The sequence below is a fragment of the Acipenser ruthenus genome, chromosome 1 (assembly GCF_902713425.1).
Source record: "Acipenser ruthenus chromosome 1, fAciRut3.2 maternal haplotype, whole genome shotgun sequence".
In the NCBI taxonomy this organism is placed as follows: Eukaryota; Metazoa; Chordata; class Actinopteri; order Acipenseriformes; family Acipenseridae; genus Acipenser; species Acipenser ruthenus.
The window spans coordinates 54519482-54543963 of NC_081189.1; the positions used below are offsets into that span (position 1 = coordinate 54519482).

A 24482-nucleotide genomic window follows, 5' to 3' on the forward strand; every position below is an offset into this window, starting at 1 on the left:
CTTTGAAATCTTTTTATACCCTTCCCCTTATCTGTGCCTTTTCACAACTTTATCCCTGAGTTGTTTTGAAAGCTCCTTGGTCTTCATGGTAGTATCTTTGCTTTGAATGCACTACCCAACTGTGGGACCTTACAGAGACAGGTGAATTGAACCTGAAATCATGTGAACCACTTTTATTGCACACAGATGGACTCTGTTTAACTTATTGTGTGAATTCTGAAGGCAATTGGTTGTACCTGAGCTTATTTAGGAGTGTCATAGCAAAGGGGGTGAATACTTATCTAATGAAGACTTTTCAGGTTTTTATTTTTAATTGATTTGTTTTTTCACCCCCCACCCCATTTTTTCAAACATTGAAAGTGTTGAGTAGGTTGTGTAAATCAAAGGAAAAAAATCAAATTGAAATGCATCAAGATTTCAGGTTGTAACACAACAAACTGTGAAAATGTTCAAGGGGGGTGAATACTTACTATAGGCAATGTATGTGTATGGTTATGGTTCTGATTAACAAAAGAAAATGAATGTATTTGTACAGCTGGAAATTGAATGCAATTGTACTGCACTGTATGCAACAATAAAATGTTTTGTTATTAGATGGTGCACTGTTTAGTTTATTTATTTTTTCTTTTTTAATTGATGCAAGCAGCACTGTTTAATACTTTTCTTTTAAAGTTGAATTAATACAACAAATTTGTAAAAGCCAATACAGCTGGAACTACAGTACTACTCCGTTATAACGCGACCTCCTATAGTACGGAATCGGTTATAAATGGTAAGGTCGTGGCTCCCATTATGCAATTTGACTCACAAACGTTGGGTTCTATTGTTGAAACTGGGACATATAGTACTTATAACGGTCCCATGCCTGCACTGTATTTTTTTTCTAAAACAAGTACAAAATAAACGTCTATATAAACATCCTTGGATTCTGTATTATTTATTTACAGTTTACATTTATTATAAAAAAAATATACAATTGAAATGAGTGGTGTAAATTTTAAACTAGTGGAATAGCAGTTTCTATTATACTGTACATATTGTAACGACCCAGGATTTATACTGTTACACTACCAGTCTATGGACTCTGTGTGTGTGTAAGCAGGGAAATGGTAAGCTTGCCTCAGTCGGGACTGATTGACGTCCGAGTAGGCGGGGACAGGAAAGCCCACATCAACGCGGACAAAGTTGACCGCTGAGTCAGACAAGCTGCTGTGTAAATGTGCAAGATTGTTTGTTGTTTTTGATGTGGCACAGGCTGACAGGGGACAGGAATAATCGTCCCAATAAACCGTGGATTCGAGTGCCTGCAAATTGTGTGCGTCTCCTTCCTTCATTTTCCACGGTACACTAAAATATTAATTTGGTCATTATAAATAATTTCGGAAACAAAAAATGCCAATATTCGTTATAAGGCGAAACACAAAGAACGCGGTCTCCAATTATGGACCCCGACAACCGTGTTATGGGGTAGCACTGTATTGTGTAAGTTTGGCTTGGGAAAGAAATGTTCAGTAAGTTATGTTCTTGAACTTGTTTGGGTACTCGATAAGCTAAAATAAAATACCAGTAGGTTAATACAGATGTGATGTGGGATGTATAACGATTTTACGCTGTTAATTATTCCTTTTAAAATTTTAGAAATTTTGAAAAACAGAATAGTTTCTAGCAGTTTAAAAATGAAAAACACTGTAAAATTATTATGGAGTAAAATGTTGCAAACAAGTGTTATTTCGAAACTAAACCTGTGTATCTTTCTTTATTTATCGGTGTTGAGCATGTATGAAAAAAAATCAATTGTAAAAAAAGTATTTTAAACACAAAAAACGTGTTTTCCTAAAACTGAAGTCTCAAAAAGGGGGGGAGCGACTTTTATGCCAGTGCGACCTATAAAACTATTTTGACAGTAATTAAACAGTAATTAATAAAAGTAGCACTGTTTACTCATATTATTGTTTTAATGGAGAAACTGCGGTGCAGCTAAACGCAAGCAAGCAAAAAATGTGAACATTTTATGAAATCTGTAATGACCCTTTGTTTTGTTCCATGGAAAATATTTGAAGGACATATTAGACAGTACTGGGGTAAAGGATATGTGCTGTGTATATTAAAAGGTAAACCAAGCCACAGTTTAACCTGTCTACAATCAGGTTCTATTTTACAACACAACTTTAATATTAATGCATACAGTAGACTTTGCTGTCTTTATTTTACACAGACTTTTTAACTCTATAGAGGAGAATTACATGATGTATTTTCTAATAAAAGTTATGTAATGTTGTGTTATTAAATTGAATGAGTATAGGGGAATGGAAAATGATGCAGTTTGAGCAGGAGTTCAAATGTGTCTCCCTCAAATATGCATCATGCATTTTATGTGTGTGTCTTTTAATTGCATTGCAGAACAAATCGTTGTAGGCTATGCCTAACTTTTGAAGACAAGTCTGAGATAAAGATGAATAAACAACATAATCCATAGCAGGAAGCCACAGGTGGACAACCACTTTCCAGCAAACCCACAGAGGCGTACATTTTTCAATGTGGATCTTAAAAATAAATAAATAAATTAATTAATTAATTAATGTTGGATTAATCCACAAACCCACCTGCATTCCTTAACAACTGCCAAGAAGCATTACATGTAGCATTACATTAATTGCATTAAATAAACATTAGTAAGGGCCATTTTTTGCTAAATGCTCAGTATCATGGAGAGAAGGTTCTCTTGCGAGATAAGAGTTAAAATATTATCTGTAAACCAATTTCGGACATTATTAAATTAAGTTTGCACGTTAACAGCAATGCTGGTAACTGAAATCCACAGGCTTTCCTGGCGGGATATAGGCTGATTAAATCAACCTCTGTGTGCAAAAGTTATGAAAATCAAAAATCAGTTAATGTAAAATGCCAGGGATAATCCTATTTTAAAAATGTAAAGGACTGCAATATTTAGACTGCCATCTAGAAATCACTGCAAAATCTGCAAGATAAGCAGGTATAAGATTTTTTTTTTTTAAGATATCAAATATATTTTTTTATTACCCACAAGGATAATCTCATTAATAATACATAAGCAATAAGACCTGATTTACTAGGCATTATTCGTTTTTTGTATTTTTTATGTATCCTGCCACATAAGCATTTCTTTAAAATGAGTGTAAAACAGCATTTAAAAAAATAAATTGCCAGTATGTTACCGATTTTTTAATTTTTTCCTAATGGCCTGCAAGTAGATCACATTTCTAAAATTACAAATTATTTTCCCTTAGAACACACTGAGAACTCAATGGGCCAATATTTAATAAATAAGGAAAAGTAAGAACTTTTGGTGTTTTTCAAATATACACTGTTGTCAAATTACAGACCTGAACATGATTTAAGACCAACTTCTAACCTCTGTACTTGGAGACAAATCAGTCATAATGATAAAGTACATAGCAGAGTTTAGAGACCCACTGTATAAAGGTATATAACAGCAAAACTCAAGTGGTTAGCATTTTTAAATTAATGCATTACTCTCCCCTTAAAAGTGGTTTGTCCACAAAATGATGAAGAAGTGAATCCACAGGTTCTTCACTTGAACACAAGGACAACAGTCACTTATAACCCTACCACTGGAGAGTTTGAGTTCACAGTTAACCGGTTTGAATATACAAAATAAATGACTGGTGTTATGGGGCTTTTATTTTCTGGTAAGTATTCATTGAATCAATTATTTCTCACTGTTGTCATTTTCTTAACAGTGATTTATGTCTAAAGTCCCTTTCAGACTGGCATGCTCTACCCGGGTTTGCGACCCGGTGTCATGTGGATCGGCTACATGATTTCACACTGCTTGTGAAGAAGCAGGGTTGACCTGAGTGACAGAAGCAAATAAATGTGAGTATGCAATGCCCCAGAAGCAGCTAGTCCATCCAAGTGTCACTGGATTGAATTGTCAGCCCAAATGTTAATAAGAGTAAATGTTTCTTCATCCCTGCTGCAGTCTGGCTCATGGTGTGTCTCAGGCAACAAAAATATGGCTAAACTGAATAAACAGAAATGTTCCTTGAGAAAGTGAAACCTTCACGCAGGCGTGGTTGTTTGTTACTTTGTCCGCTTACGAATGCCCATCATGCATTGTGTCTCGCTCGACCCGGGTCAAAGCGTGTCGACCCACATCCTGAGGTGGGTTACTGTCAACATGGGTACGACCTAAGTATGTGGTTTCACACTACGTGGGATTTTGACCCGGTTAGCCAGAACTCAGTTTGGGACCTGTGAAGGAGCGCAAATGTGAAAGGGGCTTAATATTAAGCTTTACAAAAAAAGGAGTGCATAACAAATTTATCACAGCCACAATGAGAGGAAATGTAGAATAAATAGTCTTTTAAGTGTTTTTAAATTCAAGTTACATTTAACAGTGATGTTTTTAAAAGCTATTTTAAACCTGGTCCAATAAATAGTAGCGATGGGGACAGCAGAAGCTTGCTTATAGAATTAGATTCAAAATCTCAATGCTTTTTCTTTGATAAAGCTTAGCATTTTTTTTCAGTAAAGCAATGTTGTGAAATTCTTAATTCTGATCAAGAATAACCTTGTTATGGATCTGACTTTCATTTTCTGAAAGACATTCAAAAGTTATGCAGTTTCTATGTTTATAAGTGTCTTCTGTATAATGTCTTATTATATCTGAGCAGTGCTGTGATCTGTATTACTTAAATAGCAAGCAACTAAATTAAGATACAGAATCATGCCACCAGAATTACAGTATCACTGTTTGTGACTCAGTAAGAGCAATGTACAAACAGCATGTTATAGGCATGGGTTATCTTTTCTGTGACCCATTTTAAAGACTCCCCAGCATCCTAGTTATAAAAAGAAGAGTCCCACTCTCAGTTGGTTCTCCTATACATTCACCTTCAAGGCTCTGTTCCTTTGCTCAGAGGAGAGAGGCAGCCCTGTAAAGGAGGCCAGGTGAGTCCCTAAGGTGTGCCGCTCTGTTACTCATTTCTCTTCTGCTGAGACCATTTGGCAGTAACAGCCTTATAAGCCTCCAGTTAATTTGCTATCCATAATAAAGGCGGAGTGTTCTAGAAAGCGGAGGAAATCTCCCAAAGTCTTGTCAGCTTTGGAAATAGCACTGACCTACTTTCTGACACACTTTGAAAGATTTCACTGTAAGTACGCGTCCTCAATACAATAACCTATTTAGACCATATCTATTTCAGTTTCAAGAACTACATGATTGCCCTATTTATGATTTATTTTTTTATATAAATTACAAAATTTAATTAGAACTGTATTTATTCCACACCTGCTTTTTTATACTGGGACACAGAAAATGGATACATACAAATAGTAAATAACTTTTAAATACAAAGCGAGTCACTCCACTGTTGTACTGCAACTTTAGTGTGGCAGACTGGTCAGAATTGACTAAATTCAAAATCCAACTAATCTGCCTAACAGCAAACACACTGTAGCAACCCCTTTATCATGGTACATTTTACCACTGCTAAAGCTATCCTAACTTCCTGACCCAGGGAATGAACTGTCAGGACAACCTGTCCAAAGCCTTTCCCTTTCGCTACTTCGTACCCTCACAGGTCGAGAGGGAGATTTACAACCAGAACTCATTATATTTCCATCACATACACTTATTAACCATTTTGTTGCCAACATTAATAAAACTTTACTCCTGCTACATTATGTGATAGTAAAAATGTCAGTTTTACAGTTAAACTACCATTTTATTAATTAGGGCGGACAGTAAAATGACAATACCTCTATTAAAGAAAATAACAGTATTTGTTCTGAGTTTCCAATTTAGAAAGTCGTTGTGATGTTCCAGTCATTTCCCATCACACACAGACCTGTTGTAAGGAGAAGTAATACTTCGTTAAAAGACAATGGCAGAAAAAAAGAGTGTTATAATTAAGTATGATCTGATACAGTACAATATGTAACTGAGTGGCCCATGTGCAGGTCAGTTTTGCACAGAAATAATCTGTAATTAATGATTAATAATCCATCTCCACTTTATAGCCTCCCTGTGACAGAAATAGAATGATCTTTGGTGGTAAACCTCCCTCCCGACCTGTGAGGGCACTAAGTAACGGGAACAGAGTACCTTGGACTGTTTGGCCTGACACTTCAATCCTAGGGTTAAAAGGAAGTCGGTCATCTAGAAAGGGGACGGAGCTTCGGTGCACTAACTCATCGACCCTGAAGGGAAATGATGTGGCAGCCCCAGATTGGAGGAGCGGCTGCAATCGTTTACCAAGGGGTCATGAGTGACGGTATAAATAGGGGACGACGTGACGTAATCTGTTCCTTTGTTGTGGTTATGCAAAAGAACCGAAAGGACCGGTATACTGTGTTAAAAGAACGTGAGGGTTTTGTTTGTTTTTGTCAGTCTATCTATATCGTCTTGTTTGTCTTGTGTATTTCTAGATGGCTAAACACGATCCGGAGCTGTCGCCCACGGCCAGCACAAAATCTGGACAACAATGCACTGACTGTTCACTAAATAACATTGTAAACTCATTACCAGCACTACAGCACTCATTGGGAGAGGTGACCGTGTTTGTGTTTTGGTATCTCCATCGAGATTATTGTTCTTGTGGGATTGTTCATTGTAAACGGGACTGCAACCCATCATTTACTGTGCAATACACATCGTTGTTTGTTTCTGTTTGGTCATCAGACCCCTGGATTAAAATAAACAGAAACCTTTTTCACCTGTACTTTGTTTGTTTGTCATTTATTGTTGGATTACTGCACTGCACCTGCACGTACCACTTACCACTTTGCCACACTCCCTTAAGAAAAAACAGTGTTTAAAGTAGACTAACCCTACTATACTGATATAATATTAACAATTTCTTCATGTTGGTAGAAGATATTGAACACAATAGTGCTTTAAGAATTATAACTACATTACAAAATATAATCATTTAGATCCCTACAATTCCCATTTGAATACAATGTGTTTTCATCTATTCTAAAATTATGGAAATATTCATCAAATTGTGATTTTCCTCCAAAAAGAATAATGCCTTAACAGTAAAGGTTTATAGGGATACTCCTTCTAATGCCAATGACTTTTAACCACAGACAACAACATCTTTTGCTTGTGGACTCTTCCACATTTTACTACTGTAGATCTCAAAGGAGCCAGACCTGGGGTGGAGGATGAACAATGGATTCCAATTAATTTAGTAATCTTCTGCCCCTACAGTTGAGACAATACAGAACACTGTGGGTTAGGACTCCTGGTGCAAAAAGGTTATGAAAGCCAACCTGAACTAATAATTGAAAATACAAATAAATGAACAAGTACACTTTCTCATAATCTGAATGAAAACATCATTTAAAAAGCACAACATATTCATCCATTCCAATTCATTCCAATTGCATTTAAACATAATGAAACCCAACAGCAATAAAAGGAATCATTTGACAGAAAAGCACAGCGTGACATCCTATCTTTCTTTTTCCATTATTCATATGCTTGAATTCAAGGGCAAACATGATGGGTTTCCAGAAATACGTTTGTAATACATTAGTTGTAAAATGGGTTGCAAAACAATTAGTGAAAACCATCTGAATTTACATTAAAGAAACAGATTGGTTTCTGCTGCAGCTGTACTTGTTAGGCTTAGAAAGGTACATTCAATTTAAAAAAAGAACATATTTCTTGTGTTGATTTAACTATTTTTAGTAAAACAACCCCCCCCCCTCCCCCATATATTAGAATGATAAATACATGTTCACAACATAAACTTGTTTTGTCAAGACTAATACTTTTTTAAGCCCCTATTTGGGGGATGCAGAGTGCTTTACGTTGGCTCTATCCAAGCCTGTCTTTTTGTAGATTCTATGGTCATTAGTTAAAAACAATGTGACGGTGGTTCATTTTTATAGGACAAGATCGATGATGGAACTTGACTAAAGAAATAATAGAAAACTGTTGTTTCCTGATAGTAAAGGTGTATCAAGATGTACTTTCTTTATCACTGTGGCAGTGAAATGTTTAATGGTTACCAAAAAAGCAAACATTCAGAAGACTACCATGTCAGCCATCTTAGGTCATATGTAAAGTCAAGGTGAATGGTTTCATTTAATTTTCCCTAAAAACAGCCAACAGTGAAATTATGAAGTTGGCATCTCCAATGGTTGTATTCATTCAGTTAATAACAAGAATGCATGTAAACTCCAGTTAATATCAACCATGCCCCTGATGTAAAAGTTATATAACTAGGAATCAGTGGTGGCAGCAGTAAGTGGGGTTGAAAAGCAATAATTGGGCTTACCAAATTGCGAAGAAAATAAGAAAAATAATTGGCGATTCCAAATTTATAAAAAAAGAAAATGAAAAAAAAAATGAATTGATTTTGTTTATACAAGTGTTACAATGTTTAGCGTTTAATACATTTTTCACAGTTGTAAAATGTTATAGTTGGAAATAAACAAGGATTTGTACATCATCATTGTTTGTTGAACCAGAATTGATCAATTCTATATTTGGAGAAACACTTGTGAAGGCATGAATGCAAACAACATGGTAATGGAAAGCATGGTGAACTTCAAAATGCAGAGTTGCCTTTTATAAATAATAGAATCTATAGAAGTGAAATGGTTAATTGAAACAATCAAACTGATCTCAACTAATGTTCATTATGATTATACATACTCTAGTATTATACTGTATATTGAGAAACATTTATTTATGGGAAACAATTTCCAGTTATTCTAATCTGTCTATTATTTGGACAGTTGTGTTTCAACTTTATGAGGAGTAGCTGCTCAACCCATATACTATAATATAGCTTGTAATTATATTTAGTAGAGGGGTAATGTATAAAAAGAGATTCTACAAAGTAGGATGCATACACACATTTCACTTATAGCAACCTTTATGTGCAGCTTTAACCTCAGCAGTACTCTCTGTTATCCATAATATTCAGATACAATGTTTGAGGTACCATATTTCTGAACCATCTTTAATTTGTCAATATTAACAATATTAACATTCTGTTGACAAGCACAGGTTGTTAAGAGTGCGGTGACTTGCATACTGTAAGAATATGACTTTTTTTTTCTGGAGTCCAAAAAAAAAGATGCAACAAATTGTTAAAATAGCATAAAATATATTCATAGAAAGTGTAGCTTTGCTTTTTCAGTTGTAAACAGAGCTTGTGGCAAGCTGGCTTGAGCAGTGTCGTCAGACCCGGAACAAACACACAGCATATTGGGGAAATGATAAATGCACTGTGTCAAGAATTCTCGCAACATACTCTTTTTATTTATTTATATATGCTCTGAGCACACTCTTAAACTCAGGGGAGACGTTCAGGAGGACATAAAGATGTTTCGGACTCCTGTAAGTGGATCGTTCGTGCACTTGGCTTGCAGCGTATCCAGATGACTTTTTTTAATAATAAAGAAAATCACACACTCATTTAATTAGAAGTTTTAACGAATCAGAGCAGTAGTAGAGCTCTTTTCGGTTTATTAAATGCTTATGTTAAAAATTGGATTGGTTGGTTGCGCAGACCACCATAAGTCCCAATTAAAAAGCAGTCTGGGCGATCCAGTGCTTTACAGGTTTAACAGCATTAGTACTTCAATACAGTAATACAAATATGGTTATCATATATTTAGCTCTTAGGCTATGAAATGCAAAAAGCTAAAAATGCCCACTGCTAAATTCTAGAACATTCAATATATATCACTCTCTTAAGACTAAAACATCATTTCTATACCTTATAGCAATGCATCAATATAAAAGATATTAAATTCAAATATATGCTTACCTTCCAGTATATGGAAGTGTAGTGTAGGATATATTGAAAAATAAGAACTGTCTTCAAAAGGCAGAGACTTGTGAATACCACCAAACAGCAATCGGTTTTTCAGAGATCTTCAGAGCATCAATCACATAAGCTTGTAGTTAGCAAGTTCATTGGGTTTTACCTTGGTTTTTATAGGATTTTCCCTCCATTGAATACATCAGATCCCAAGTAAATCTAATCATCACTCGGCCTTGACATTTCTTATCTTTAAGTTAATGATACATTCTAGAACGATCTGGTCAACTCCTTTTTCAAAACTGATTGGATATAACTTCTTGCCAAAAAACATTGAAACATGATTTCATCGCTCTCTTTTTCAACTCCTTTTAAAAAGTCACAGAATCCTTGCTATAATATAATATGTGTATATATGAGCGATGTTTTTAATATGTAACACCACCTCTACTCGATTATATTTATCTACAATTATATTATTATTTAGTCAAAAATTATATGTCCCTCTTAGCCACATATTACATTACCTTTTCAGTGTGTTATCAATGGGCCAGTTTAACTTCATATACAAATGTGTGTTAACAAAGTATTTGACAAAGATTGCCTTTGAATAAGCATACAGTGGTCAGTGCAATTAGTTTCATTTAAATTTAAGCTATAATAGACATGTTAAATATAACAGCCTTATTTAACTGTTCCATTCTCAGACTATGCCTGACCTCTCGCTCTGTTTCTGCTCAAGCAGGATTCAGACACCCTGTTTTCTTGCCAAGACTATTGTTTTGATTAATATGAAACACCATTGTAAGCACTTCTCCAAATTCACCTCATGAAATCGGTTTTCTCCCAAAGAAAGTCGCTACTTATTTGATAAGAACTGTGACAGAACACAACTCCCCTAATTTGTGGAATGCTCCCTTCTACTACAAGGTTTTCTTATCATAGAAAGACGTTTGATTCAAAACTGCGGACTACAAGTAAATCTCACTTTCACTGCCAAAAAGAACCTTCCATATCTAGCACCGCTCTGCTTGCAGGCAGATAAGGGCAAGGCTAATTTTCAGTGGGTTTTTTGTGTACTAAAATTATTGAATACAGTTTACATTTGTCTAATATTCCAACCTAACAGTTCCTGTTTTTTTTATTGCAGTAAAACCTTTATATAAACTAAACATTCATATTCTTTAATTTAATGGATGATGTAATGTCTAAAAGATTTTTTGTTTAGTTGGAGAAAGAAAATGAACTAATTCTTCAATTGATTAAATTAAATGCTCGCTCCTGCTTTTACAGTCTATTTTTGTTACAGTAGAGCATTAACAAGCAAAACCACTTGTTAGTTTAAATATTATGTTTCTTATTAGATCACAATACTTAAAACATATTATTTCTCTTCAGAGAGCATTGTCACTCTATTATTAGATCAGAATACTTTTTTTAAAACCTCTATGCTTAGTAACAACACAATCAAATAAAGTCAAATAGGTCTTTTAGTTTCAAATATCGTTCTGTCTAAAAAGGGTTACCCTTTTGTTTTTACTAATTTGCAATACCTAGCTTTCTTTCAGGGTTAGGTTACAAACTTCCACGAGTGTATGTGCACTAATAACAATACGAGTGTATGTGCACTAATAACAAAGGCACACAGACAAGCTTTTTTTCTAACATTACCACTTGTTCAGTTTTCTTAGTTTAAATCATTGTAACCTGTTCATAATTTGCTGCAATATTATTTATGCTGTTGTTATATTCTTTAAAACACAGTACAGTTATTACAATATTCTGACAGTGTCAGTTAGTACTGAACTACTTTAGTTTTTAACTGTACTGTAATGTTTTTTCAACAATAATACTGTCATTTGTATAACAGTTTAACTTCTAATGATTTTATAACATGTATTTCTAATTCAGTTGCTTCAGTATAACAGTTGCTAATATTATTTTACTGAATTAAGTCTGATCCCTTTCTCTGTTCATACGAAATCCAGTTGAAGCAGGTTTTAAGACAACCTTTGCTTTTTGCCAATTTTTTGGTGTTGATTAAAATGAGACATGAAGTAATGAAAGTAAAGTAACAAAAGAAGCTACTTTTTCTCATAAAACTGGAATATGTTAGCAAGGCCTTATGATAAGAGCCTGCTGAGTTTGACTCCTTCTAGCAGGTGCTTTCATAGACTGCACACACCTATCCATTGTTTTCTACTGAGTATGCAGATCTTTATGAAAGGAACATATACAGTATTATTATAATTATTGACAAAGAGTATATCATATTATTTCAATCAATACAGGTTAGTTTAAAATCACCCAATAACTCAGCACATTCCCAACAGGAATTGAACTCTGCGCCAGGCTCAGCTTGGACTGGTTCTGTGAACACCACGACAGGCCTGTGCACATCTGCTAAAAACATTTTCTAAAACACATTACAGTCATTACAATATTTGTTGCAGTTTCCCAAAGATCGGCCTGCTTCCAGTAACTGTGACAGTTTTGGGTCAGTTTCTGCTCACAGGTGTGGGTGACAGTCTTTAAAAGTCTGATACCTACAAAAACTTAAATCTTGTTAGCTCGGCTCCCATCATTAGTGGGAAGACTTCAAATAAATTAAACTGTTTCTATCAAAGAGTCAGACATCTCGGCCGCATATACCTTTCACTCAAAAAAGGTGCTTGCAGCTTGTACAGGGGAATACGGGTTTTAGGGTCACTCCATGACAACTGCTTGCGCGTTTATTAAATTAACAAAATAAAAAGGTTAAGCAAACAAAAAAAGACTGTGCACAAAACAAAACGGCACTTTGGCCAAAACAGACAGCCACTAACAAACAGGGGACGGACACTAAACACACAACAAGTATCGTGCTGGCCCTCCAGCACGGTAGCAATTGTTAATTATTAAACTTATCTCCTCTGTCTCTCACTCGTACCTCCTCACTGTACACCCAACCCCGAGTGAGTGACTCGTGCACCTATATATACAGTTGTGCCAGGATTCAATTACTAATTAATTATTCACTTGAATCCCAGCACGTGGACTAATTTGTGCAATCCCCGTGCTCACATACTATTACATACTTTATCTGCACGTGAAGTGATTGTGTATTACCTGTGCCTTAATACAACTATATATTTTAAATCACTCGTGCTACACAGACCCATTTATACCCCATGCATATCCACATATAACAGACAACATGAAACACAAAGATACATGCAGGGGCAGGGCACACTGCCACAGCCCTGTACTTAGGGCAGATTCAGTAACTCAATAACATGATGTTGTTTCATCACTGGATAAGATGTTCTCTAGATATATGTACAAGGTGTGACAGGATTCAGTCACTCTCGATAAAAACAGATCATGTATTCTCATATTCATTACAATGCACTTTCTCTGATGCATCATTTCACCTTGGGCAGCTCAATCACATTTTGATGGATAATTCTCAACCTGTATTTTTTCATCATCACAGCAAGGGGGAGGCCATGATGGAAAACACTTTCATAAAGTAAAGTTCCCTGAAACTACTTAATTTTTTGCTTTAAACTTGTATTTGTAGTAGAGCACATGATGGAGTAACTATGGGGACTAACAACATTATACAATCTCCACTGTTTTATGTATATCATAAAACAGTGGACAATTCTGTTACAAAAAAATTGTTTAAAAAAAAAAAAACATTAAAAAGCATAATATTTGAGCAACTGTACTCACAAGTAAAAAGATGCTATCAACATAAGACAGGAAAGGCACCTGGAAAAGACGGTATAACTGACATTGTGAAAGAAGGAGGTGAAGTACTGACAAAAATACTGTCGCGTATTTTTACAGATTGTACTAAGCAAAAGAAAGTGCCAAATGACTGGAACAACACATCGGTGATACTTTTATATAAGAAAGGAGATAAAGAAGACCTCAAGAACAGTCCAATTTCTCTGTTTTTGTGCATATTTTAGCCTTTTAGTCGTGTTCCCCTTTCTTAACAGAGGAATTCTTACTGCAACACATCCTTTGTCCTGATTTCAAGTGACCTTCGTAAAGTTGATTTGATGGACAACAACACCTGTGCCTTCTGACAGTTCTGTTATTAATTCAACGCTTGTCTTCTTTCTATTCCTTAAGGATATTATCTTCAAGTATTGCTCATCCTTGTTAGACAGCTTTTTGGGTCTTCCTGTCCTGGGTTTGTCAATTAAAGATGATGTTTCTCTGTACTTGTTGATTATGTTTCAGATACCACACCTTGAAAATCGAGTGATGCGAGCTATTTAACTCAATGTTTTTCCTTTATGCAAGTCAAGGTTGAAAACACTAGTAGAGGCTTTGTAAATTGCTGGTACTCATAATGCATCAGAGTAGAAAAATGCAACATGTCTAAGACTTTTGCACAGCAGTGTATATATATATATATATATATATATATATATATATATATATATATATATATATATATATATATATATAAGGTTTAATGTAGATTAACAGCATGTTGGGTGGCAAAAATAGAAGTCCTTCAAATTTGCTACCAAGAAACAAATCAAAGCAAGTCAATTTAGCAGGAATAGGCTAATTCGTCTACATCAAACACTACTGAAATAGAACACAAGACTTGCTGTGCCTCTTTTTATGACTTCTCTCTCAAACATTATGTTCTGTTTATCATCAGGTTGCTTCAAAATTAGTATTGGTGGAAATACAAAATCCGTATCAAATATGCAGGAGCTTTGCAATAGGGTGCCCTTTGTGATAATATTTATGTTGGTTATGAGTGAGTTGCAGGCATCAAGTATTTTTTCCGCCCCCACAAGCAGGCTCACTGAAATATGATGCCCTGAAGGAATACACATGTCTTTCTTGGTTCATGCACAAAAAAGGATTAAATCAAAGACATGGTAAATTTACTGTATGTCTCTGGCCATTGAGGGAGGTATTTGCCCAAACAAATCACTGACATGTTCTTATGGCTGTATTGATGTAGGACTGGGTTCAATCTTCCAGCATTTTCTTCATTTTGTATTTCACTACATGCAAGTATTTTGACATATTTGTGGAACACCAACACACTTGTTTTGTGGCATGGCACATTGGCTGGGTTTCCATGGAAAAAGAAAAATAAATCACCTTTTTCTCACGCTACATTCAGGTAGTGTGGATTTTCATGTAGTTTTTTAGCCAGATAAATTCTCCTTCAAAATGGAAATAACCTAATTATGCTATAGAACCCGAAAAAGAGGGCTTTACCATCTGGTAAGGCCCACCTCATGTCGTTAAATGTCCTGAGCCGAAGGCGAGGGCATTTAACATAACGAGAAGGGCCTTACCAGATAGTATTCCAGGGGATTCCATTGCTATTAGAAAATTGATAGGTTAAGAAAAATAACATTTAAAGTATTTCTTTATTTTTATTGCTCATTATTCAGTGAGAAATGTGGTTTGCTCAGAATTCCATGTGTTCTCTGGTAGCTTCAGGCTTCATTATCCCAGTGATTGTGTCCTGGCTATTTCCAATAGCCTAAATAATACCTCAATACCAAAAAAAAACTTGCATGGAGCTGTTCTTTAGCTCAGGTGCCTCGTACACAAAAGCGATCATGGTTTGTGAACTTTTTGTAAAACATTTACATAAATACAGTTCAGTATTTAAGATATGGTTATGTCCGAAAATGTATTAACTAATAAAAATAAAAAAGTTTTAGTAGAGTATCCACCACTATGATTTCAATAACAAAGGCATCGTTAATACCGTGTTAAGCATGAAATATATTTCAGGCAAATTCAGCTGTTTTGGATCTCGTTATGTGCCATGCACATAGATTTAAATAACAAACTCACTGCTTATACTGTACTAATCGCTCTTACTAATCCACCAATCAGCTGTATTCACCTCATTATCTTGCCATTCACATATATTTCAACAAAAAGGCAGCACTTTACTGTAGTAAAAGCTTGACAGATTGATCAGTCAGCTGTTTGCACCTCGTTACTGAGCGAATGCCCCTGTACTGTACCTTGACTATTTAATCTCTGTGAGCAGTGTCAGGTTTACAGTTAATAAAACAGCACTGACTGCAACAGCAAGCAAGCATGGCTGGACAGAAAAAAGGATGTAACCTACCTGTACTGTACATTTCTGCACGTGTATTACTTTTTATTACATTCATAGGTTTTAATGAAAAAGAACGTATTAGTGTAATGCATGTCTTAATAAATAATTTTTACAGCATAAACGCGTGTTTGTTTTGCTTACTGTACTGGTGATTGGGGGACTGTGACAGGTTGGTAATGTATCCTTGTAATAAATCTCCCTCCCAACCTGTGACGGTGCTGCAGGGAGATGGCTGTTTGAGCGCTTACAGGAACAGAGATGAGCAGTTGTCGCAGTCCTGTCTGACAGGGTGTACACAAAGCTTTCAGATGCCCGCACACTTGACCTAGCTGACGACAGTTGGTACGTTATCGAGGAGCTACTGCCAGTGTTACGCTCCTTGAAATGCGCTACAACTGCTTTGTGCGGTGAGTCAGAGGTATCAATCTCTATGATGTACCCTGTCACGTCCACTCTGCTGTCCAAGCATCTATCTGATTTCTACCACAGGAGAGTCCACAAAAGTCTCACAGTTTAAAATAACTGTATCCGAGTCACTTAAGCGCCGCTTGGCACCTGAAGACACAGAAACAGCGCAGAAGGTGGCGCTCATCACTTCATTTCTAGACCCCAGACACAAACACCTGAAGTTTACAGAGGATGCGGTCAGGAATGCAGTCAAAGATAAAGTTGGGGAATTACTTTCAAGTCTCCCGGAGAACACTGATATCGCAGAAAAGGAACCAGGTACATCAGAGGCAAGTGGACCAAGCGCAAAGCAACAACGCTCTGACAGGGATTCTGCTGTGGCTACTTTATTCGGAGATGAATACTACACAGACGCCACAACCTCTCTGCAAACTGAACTGGAAAAGTACACACAAGATGAGTGCATTCCTCCCTATGAAGACCCTCTGGCATGGTGGAGGGTGAATGAAAGCAGGTAGAGGAAATTATCACGGCTAGCGAAAGCCTGTGCATCCCAGCAGCTTCTGTACCAGCTGAGAAAGTTTTCTCGGTTGCGGGCCTGATAGTCAACAGACTGTGCACTCGTCTTCTCCCGGACCATGTGGACATGCTCATTTTTTTTAACAAGAATAAGTGAACATGATAATAATAATGGACATTGATAGCCTAATTATTCCTAAAGTTTTTGTTAGGATTTTTTTTTTGCTTTCATGGAAAGCTAGTGCGTTAATGCCACTCAGGTCTTTTTGTTCATTCATTTATTTATTAATATTATTAAGCTAGCTACACACATAGCAAGCTATTGCCTATATAAGCTATTTATTTTTTATTTACTGGAACTCGAACGCACAGGTATGTTTCCGATTTGATTTAACGTAGACCAGTAGTCTATATGTTGAGTGTGGTTTGAAAACGTGGGAAAAGTAAATCATTTAGTTAAGTGGATTGTATAAATTAGCTAGCTAGATAGTCTAATGCATTTTGTATTTCGCTGTTATGACCGGGAAACATTATTGCCACAAGGACGCTAATGTTAAGGCATTTGCCTCGTAGCTCACATTGCTAAACTATTATTGAATGAAAATTAAATTAATAATTGAATAAAAATTATATGGGAGACGCCCATATTTTATAAGCAAGCGTTACTTTTTTTTTAAATTGTCACAACCTTTATAGTTCATTTGAAATTGTAATTAACGGAAAAGGTTGTGACAATATCGGGAAAAAATAACACTTGCAAAATATAAGAGTCTCGAACGAGATGCGTGAGAGTTGACAGGTATGCTTATGTTATTGCTGCTGTTATTATGGCATTTCCGTATGTCTCCTAATAGGAAGGTATTTTTTACATAGCCTAATGTTTATTTAACAAAGTTGTTAAAGTTGCTGTGTTAGCTAAGTATTTTAAAATAAAGATCAGAATTTATTGTAATTGCAATAATTGTCACATTGCATTATTTCACATTTAATGTACGTCTCATTTTGAAGGGGGGGGGGGGGGGGGACTATTCGATTAGTTGACCTCAGCAGCTGTGGAATTATCGATAGTAAAAATATTTGTCATGCACACCCCTAGTACATAACAAGTGTTATTTATTTATTTATTTATTGTAGTACAAAAATAGGCAGATATAACTATAGAAGCAGCTTTCCTGGAACACTGACAAAAAAACTCAAAATCACAAATGTAATATAATGGAGGAAATAGAAGACTATTTTAAGTTCAATGGAAATCTCAAACAGTAAAAAAAAAAAAAAAAAAGATGTCAGCGTATATAATATTATTTATATACAGTGCTTTGCATAAGTATTCACCCCCCTTGGACTTTTCCACATTTTGTAGTGTTACAACCTGGAATTAAAATGGATTTAATTAGGATTTTTTGTCAGTGATCTACACAAAATAGTCCATAATGTCGAAGTGGGGGAAAAAATCTACATATTTTTCAAAATTATTTACAAATAAAAAACTGAAAAGTCTTGATTGCATAAGTATTCACCCCCTTTGCTGTGACACCCCTAAATAAGCTCTGGTGCAACCAATTGCCTTCAGAAGTCACATAATTAGTTGAATGGAGTCCACCTGTGTGCAATTAAAGTGTCACATGATCTCAGATTAAATACACCTGTTTCTGGAAGGCCCCAGAGTTTGTTAGAGAGCATATCTAAACAAACAGCATCATGAAGACCAAGGAGCTATCAAAACAAGTCCGAGATAAAGTTCTGGAGAAGCACCAATCAGGGTTGGGTTATAAAAAAATATCCCAAACTTTGAACATCCCCTGGAGCACCATTAAATCCATTATTAAAAAATGGAAAGAATATGGCACAGCCGCGACTCTGCCTAAAGAAGGCCGTCCACCAAAATTCAGTGACCAGGTAAGTAGGGCATTAGTCAGAGAAGCAACCAAGAGGCCAACGGTAACTCTGAAGGAGCTGGAGAGATCCACAGCTGAGATGGGAGAAACCGTACATGGGACAACTATAACACAGACGCTCCACAAAGCTGGGCTTTATGGAAGAGTGGCGAGAAGAAAGCCATTGCTGAAAAAAACCCATAGCAAATCCTGTTTGGATTTTGCCAAAATGCATGTGGGAGACACAGCAAACATGTGGAAAAAGGTTCTCTGGTCTGATGAGACCAAAATTGAACTTTTTGGCCTTAGCGCAAAACGCTATGTGTGGCGCAAAGCCAACACTGTTCATTACCCTGAGAACACCATCCAGACGGTGAAGCATGGTGGTGGCAGCATCATGTTATGGGAATGCTTTTCATCGGCAGGGACTGGGAAAATGGTCAGGATTGAGGGCAAGATGGATGGAGCCAAATACAGGGAAATTCTAGAGGAAAACCTGTTTCAGTCTTAAACCTGGCTGAATAAACCCATATAATAACATGGAGCTGAAATCGATCATTCACACTACAGTACAGTTCACAAGTCAAGCTACAAATCTAGCCTCTTTTCGACCTGTTGCTTGTTAAATTTGCAGACGACACAAAAATAGGAGGAGTGGCAAACACTGATGCAGCAGTAAAGGTCATTCAAAATGATCTAGACAGCAACTGGGCACATGAAAAATGACATTTAATATAGAAAAGTGTAAGGTACTGCATGAAGGCAATACAAATGTGCATTATAAATACCATATGGGAGATACTGGAATTGAAGGAATCTATGAAAAAGATCTAGGAGTTTATGTTGACTCAGAAATGTCTTGACAATCTAGACAATGTGGGGAAGCTATAAAAAAGGCCAACAAAATGCTTGGATATACAGTGAAAAGTGTTTAATTTAAATCAAGGGAAGTAGTGTTAAAACTTTACAATGCATTAGTAAGACCTCAACTAGAATATTGTGTTCAGTTCTGGTCACCTCGTTACAAAAAGGATATTGCTGCTCTAGAAAGAGTGCAAAGAAGAGCAACCAGAATTATCCCGGGTTTAAAAGGCACGTCATATGCAGACAGGCTAAAATAACTGAATCCATTCAGTCTCGAACAAAGAAGACTACGCGGCGATCTGATTCAAGCACTCAGAATTCTAAAAGGCATTGACAATGTCGACCAAAGGGACTTTTTCGACCTGAAGAAAGAAACAAGGACCAGGGGTCACAAATGGAGATTAGATAAAGGGGCATTCAGAAAACAAAATAGGAGGCACTTTTTTACACATAGAATTGTGGGAGTATGGAACCAACTCCCCAGTAATGTTGCTGAAGCTGACACCCTGGGATCCTTCAAGAAGCTGCGATCAATAAGTTGCTAACAACCAAACGAGTAAGACAGGCCGAATGGCCTCCTCTTGTTTGTAAACTTTCTTATGTTCTTATGTACTAATTACTAAACAGTCAACGTTCATATTTGCAACCAATCACAAAGAATTGTGGGTGGTTTTATCCACTGACTAAAACAAACTGGCGGCCTATCCTTGTCTGAATCATCCTCGTCTAACAATTATTCTCTTCATCCGTGATATTTGTATATCGTGCGTGCAAACGACTTTGCTTCATGTGTAGGTTTAGGAAATCAACACTGTCATGTCACATCACTGTGCCATGTTTACAACACAGTGCACTGAACCTTGTCATGGTTTGAACACTTTGTGCATCAACATAGCCCATCATAATAGGAGGGGCTGTAAAATATGACAAAAGTATTTGAAAATGTATTTTCTATTGAAATATGCCTATATTCACTTTCAGTTCACCACAGGTAGTCTCTAAGAAATGTATGTTAGGGAATAATACAAAATAATTTATGAACTAGTTATTTTCATATTTGTGAAATTCATGCTGTAAAAATATTTTAAAAGTTTCAGAACATTTTGTATTTCTTTAAGTATACATTTTTTATGTTGTTTTTAGCAATAATGAAATACAATAGTTTCAGGTCTCCAGGTGCCCATTTAATTTCTTTAAAAACATTATTTACATTGATAGTTGAGTACTGTATATGATACAAATAGTTTACAACAATTACAAAAAAAGAATCACGTCCTCGTTTCATTTTACCTTTCTTCCTTAAAAAAATTCTAAATAAGCTCCCTTAGAGGCAGGATAGATCTATTTTTAATTTGGTGAGCCCTAATTTTTTATGTGTTAAATGTATTATAGAAGAAGTATATTTTATCCTGCAAAGTTTAAGAAAAAAAATAGACACAGATTAATCTGTTGCATACGTGTGATAGCTATATAAGGTATTTTATAAGTATTTTACTTTATCACAGCTATTAGTTTAATAGAAGAAAAACAACACATTGATAAAAATATAAGTTTTTCCTTCAGCAAAAGAGGCAAATGTCAGGGCTCGAATTACTGGGGGGCTGGAGTTGATCTCTTTAAGTTTCTTCAAATAGTTTTATTTCCAAATGTCCTTTGAGACTGGAGTACAATGCTACCCTGGGGTACCGCATGCCATCTCATATGGTATCGTCCCTTTGTGTCATCCATTATTTTCTTGTCACAGTTCATTACAAAGGTGTTGAGCATTTTGTTTTATTACCAACTGTTCTAGTGTTGCCGGTAACAATGACCTGCCTTAGTAATGCACAAAAAACACACAGGCCACTGAATAACACTAATACACACAAAAAATGAAATATACTGTGGGGTCCAATTTTGAAACTCTTTCCATGCACTAAAATATAATATGTTTTTAAACCGATATGCTGAGTGCCTCATTGATTTGCAGTTTATTTTTGTGTAGCAGTCTTTCAAAATGATATATTGTGCAAAAAAGAAAAAAAAGAAAAATTGGACATCTGGCATTAAAAAAAAAAGTGTATGCTATATGTGTAAGTACAAACATGTGTCATCATATATCCAGAATATCCAGTTCTCAGTAACTTGAGTAAAATTATGTTATGATAAAGTTAACATAGTTAATGCTGTAAGCAATACACTGTACAGTAAAAAAAAAAAAAAAAAAAGCATTAGAACTATATCCTACAGCAGGTGTTTTCAAATGAAAGTAAAAGAAAATAATGATCTTAATTTTTTATTATCTCTAAACAACTGTGCATAAATATTTCATTGCTGTTTAGCAGCTGAAAGTTCACTTAATTGTTCTTCATCCAAATCGGCATGTCTGCATACTACCTTTGGGATTTTTTTGCTGGTAATTGGTCCCTCAGTTTTATAGCTACTGTACATCTGTACTGATGGCTATCAGTACTTTAAATTCTGTGAAGCAGCGCAGTGATTTTGAATATGTGACAAGGCTCCAACTGTCCATATCCATCCAATATGCGGACAGCTGGAACCTTTCTCGATCAAACACATTGCTTGTTTCATGTTCCATTACCAGCCCTGGTTTATAAGATACATTATACTGTAATATTTGTAAGGTAAATAAAGAAAGAAACCAATAATAATAATAATAATAATTATTATTATTATTATAGCTGATAGTGTAAGGATTATTGGACACATTGCCATACAGGTAACACAGCAATAATGACCCATGTTGTTGTACGGAACATTTAACATGCTGATATTCAAAGACCAACACTTACACTTTTTATGTTCAGAAATTGTTCAAATAAGTACCTCTTTATACATCACAACCTTAAGTATTATATTCTTTAAAAAGGGACCCTTGAAATTACTTTTTTTCCCTATTGTTTGCTGTTGAAATAGACTTCAGATTCTCTTTCTGTACATTTTACAATGATATTTAATATTGTTACTTTCTGTTTCTCTTTTTGTTGTTATTTAAAGAAGATTATGTCCTAACCAACATGCCAATTTTAACATGTGAGGGGAAAGTTGTTATATGAAATACATTATTTATATAAAATACCAAAAAATATATAATAAAGATGTTTAATTAAGCAAATCATATGCAACTAGAAACATGTTCATTGAACATCATGCATATTAAAAAGCACATTTTGGATATTTGAATGTTGGTGAAGACCTTGTTATGTCGGTGAAGACACCTGCACCTGATTTGATGTCTGTACTCCATTTTAGTTAAAAAATTGATCAAAAAAAAGAAAGCAACATCGTACTTGAATTAAAAAACAATTTTAAATCACATTTACAAACCTCAATTCATGGGGAGTTGCGGTGGGGGGTTGGTGATTTTCAAAATGTGCATAAGATGTTAGAGAAGGTGTGACAAAGTGGCTGAGTGGATGCAGGTGCAGGGTGATGCAGTGCGGTAATGAAACAGACAGAGAGATTTCTAATCCTGTTTGGACAGAGAGATTTCTAATCCTGTTGAAGATCAGTAGTACTTATTGTTCAGGTTTAAATCCTGTTATCTTTCCAGATTACACATCCCCATCATATTCCACAACACATAACTTCCCAATGAGATCTGATGAGACTTCTTCCACTGGCTGTAGACTTTCAGCACAGCCTTCACCTTGTTTAGCATCATCTCATATACATGCAGGCACTGGTGAAATGTTGTGGTCTCTGACAACTCCAAAGCAGCTGCAGAAGTTTGGCTTCTTGCAATAGCAGGATAGTGGTTAATAGTTTATTACACCTGCTTGATTGGTGAAAATCTGGTGGATTTGTTCCTTTTACTGTCTTCAGACTATCCTTGGGTAATTGCTCATCAGCAATATGGATGTATTCCTCAGACACCATCATTAGGAGTATGCTGGTGACTCAAGGATAGAGTAGTTGTAGTTTCTGGATCATCATTTCAGCATTGTTGATATCCTCTCCTTTTGCAAGATTTTTTACTGTTTCTCCTACTGCATCATGTGGCCCTTTGCCATGGGCAGCTGCAGAGAAGTTCCATAGACAGCTCTGAAACCATGGAGGAAAGGAGTGGTGCTCCTCAGGTAGAAATTTCCTTTGTTTCTGTATTGGCTGGTAGGACCATCACTGCTGACACAAGGGTCATTTTCTTTCAACCACCTAAGAAATGGGATCAGGTGGCCCTAAACCCTAATCATGTCTCAAGCTGTCTGTACATTTATAGTTCTCGAAGAAGTCAACTAATATTAGTGCTTTATCCACTCCCAAGTTTTGTTTCAGGTTCGTTCGGGTAGTAAATTGATGGACTATGTTATGGGCATGTGTACACAACATTTGCAAATCTTTGTTTACTTTTGCCACAAGCTTCTCCAAAGTACCATCCACACTGTGTTTAAAAGTAACGCTTCTGTTTTTGACCTCTAATTTTCTTTTTTCAGTTTATTCTTTCTTTGTTGTCCACTTCTTCCACTAGACATGTTTGGTAGGATCATGTACACCCACATCGATTTTCTGCACTGCACACTCAGAACATTCTCTGTACATGCAGGCTTTATTGGCAGGTGAACAAACACGTGTCTTTGCCACTTCTTCACAGTCATTCTTTGTGATGACCTTGTGTCAAAAGAATGTGTTTATTTTTAAGGTTATCATGTCTTATGCACTTGCAGGTGCCTCTGTCTTGCAATCTGGGAGGCAGAATCCAGAAAGGTTTGCACCTCCAAAACTGGCCAAATGACAATTTAGTCATTATGTTTTCTTGCTTGAACTTTAAGTTGCTTTGTCATTGGTGCACAAAGGAGCCTCTTGCATTTCTGAATTTTCTTCAGTGTGATTGTGTCTTTCTTTCCAGGACACACTGTTGTCATCTCTAGATAAAGATGTGATGACCATTTGCCTCTTGATTTGTGCATTCATTTT

General features: G+C 35.9%; 1 protein-coding gene and 1 long non-coding RNA gene across 4 annotated transcripts in view; one reads left to right on the forward strand and one right to left on the reverse strand.

Moving 5' to 3' along the window:
* The window catches only part of LOC117420735 (serine-rich coiled-coil domain-containing protein 1-like), a 651306-nt gene that overhangs the window by 200299 nt on the left and 426525 nt on the right, over positions 1–24482 (reverse strand). The window lies entirely within an intron of this gene.
* LOC131737429 (uncharacterized) lies at positions 1226–6703 on the forward strand. Of its 2 annotated transcripts, none has more exons than XR_009329027.1 (3): positions 1226–1342; positions 3741–3876; positions 6433–6703. It is a non-coding gene; the product is annotated as an uncharacterized LOC131737429 (long non-coding RNA). The 2 variants fall into 2 exon arrangements; XR_009329028.1 differs by having other exon boundaries at positions 3757–3876.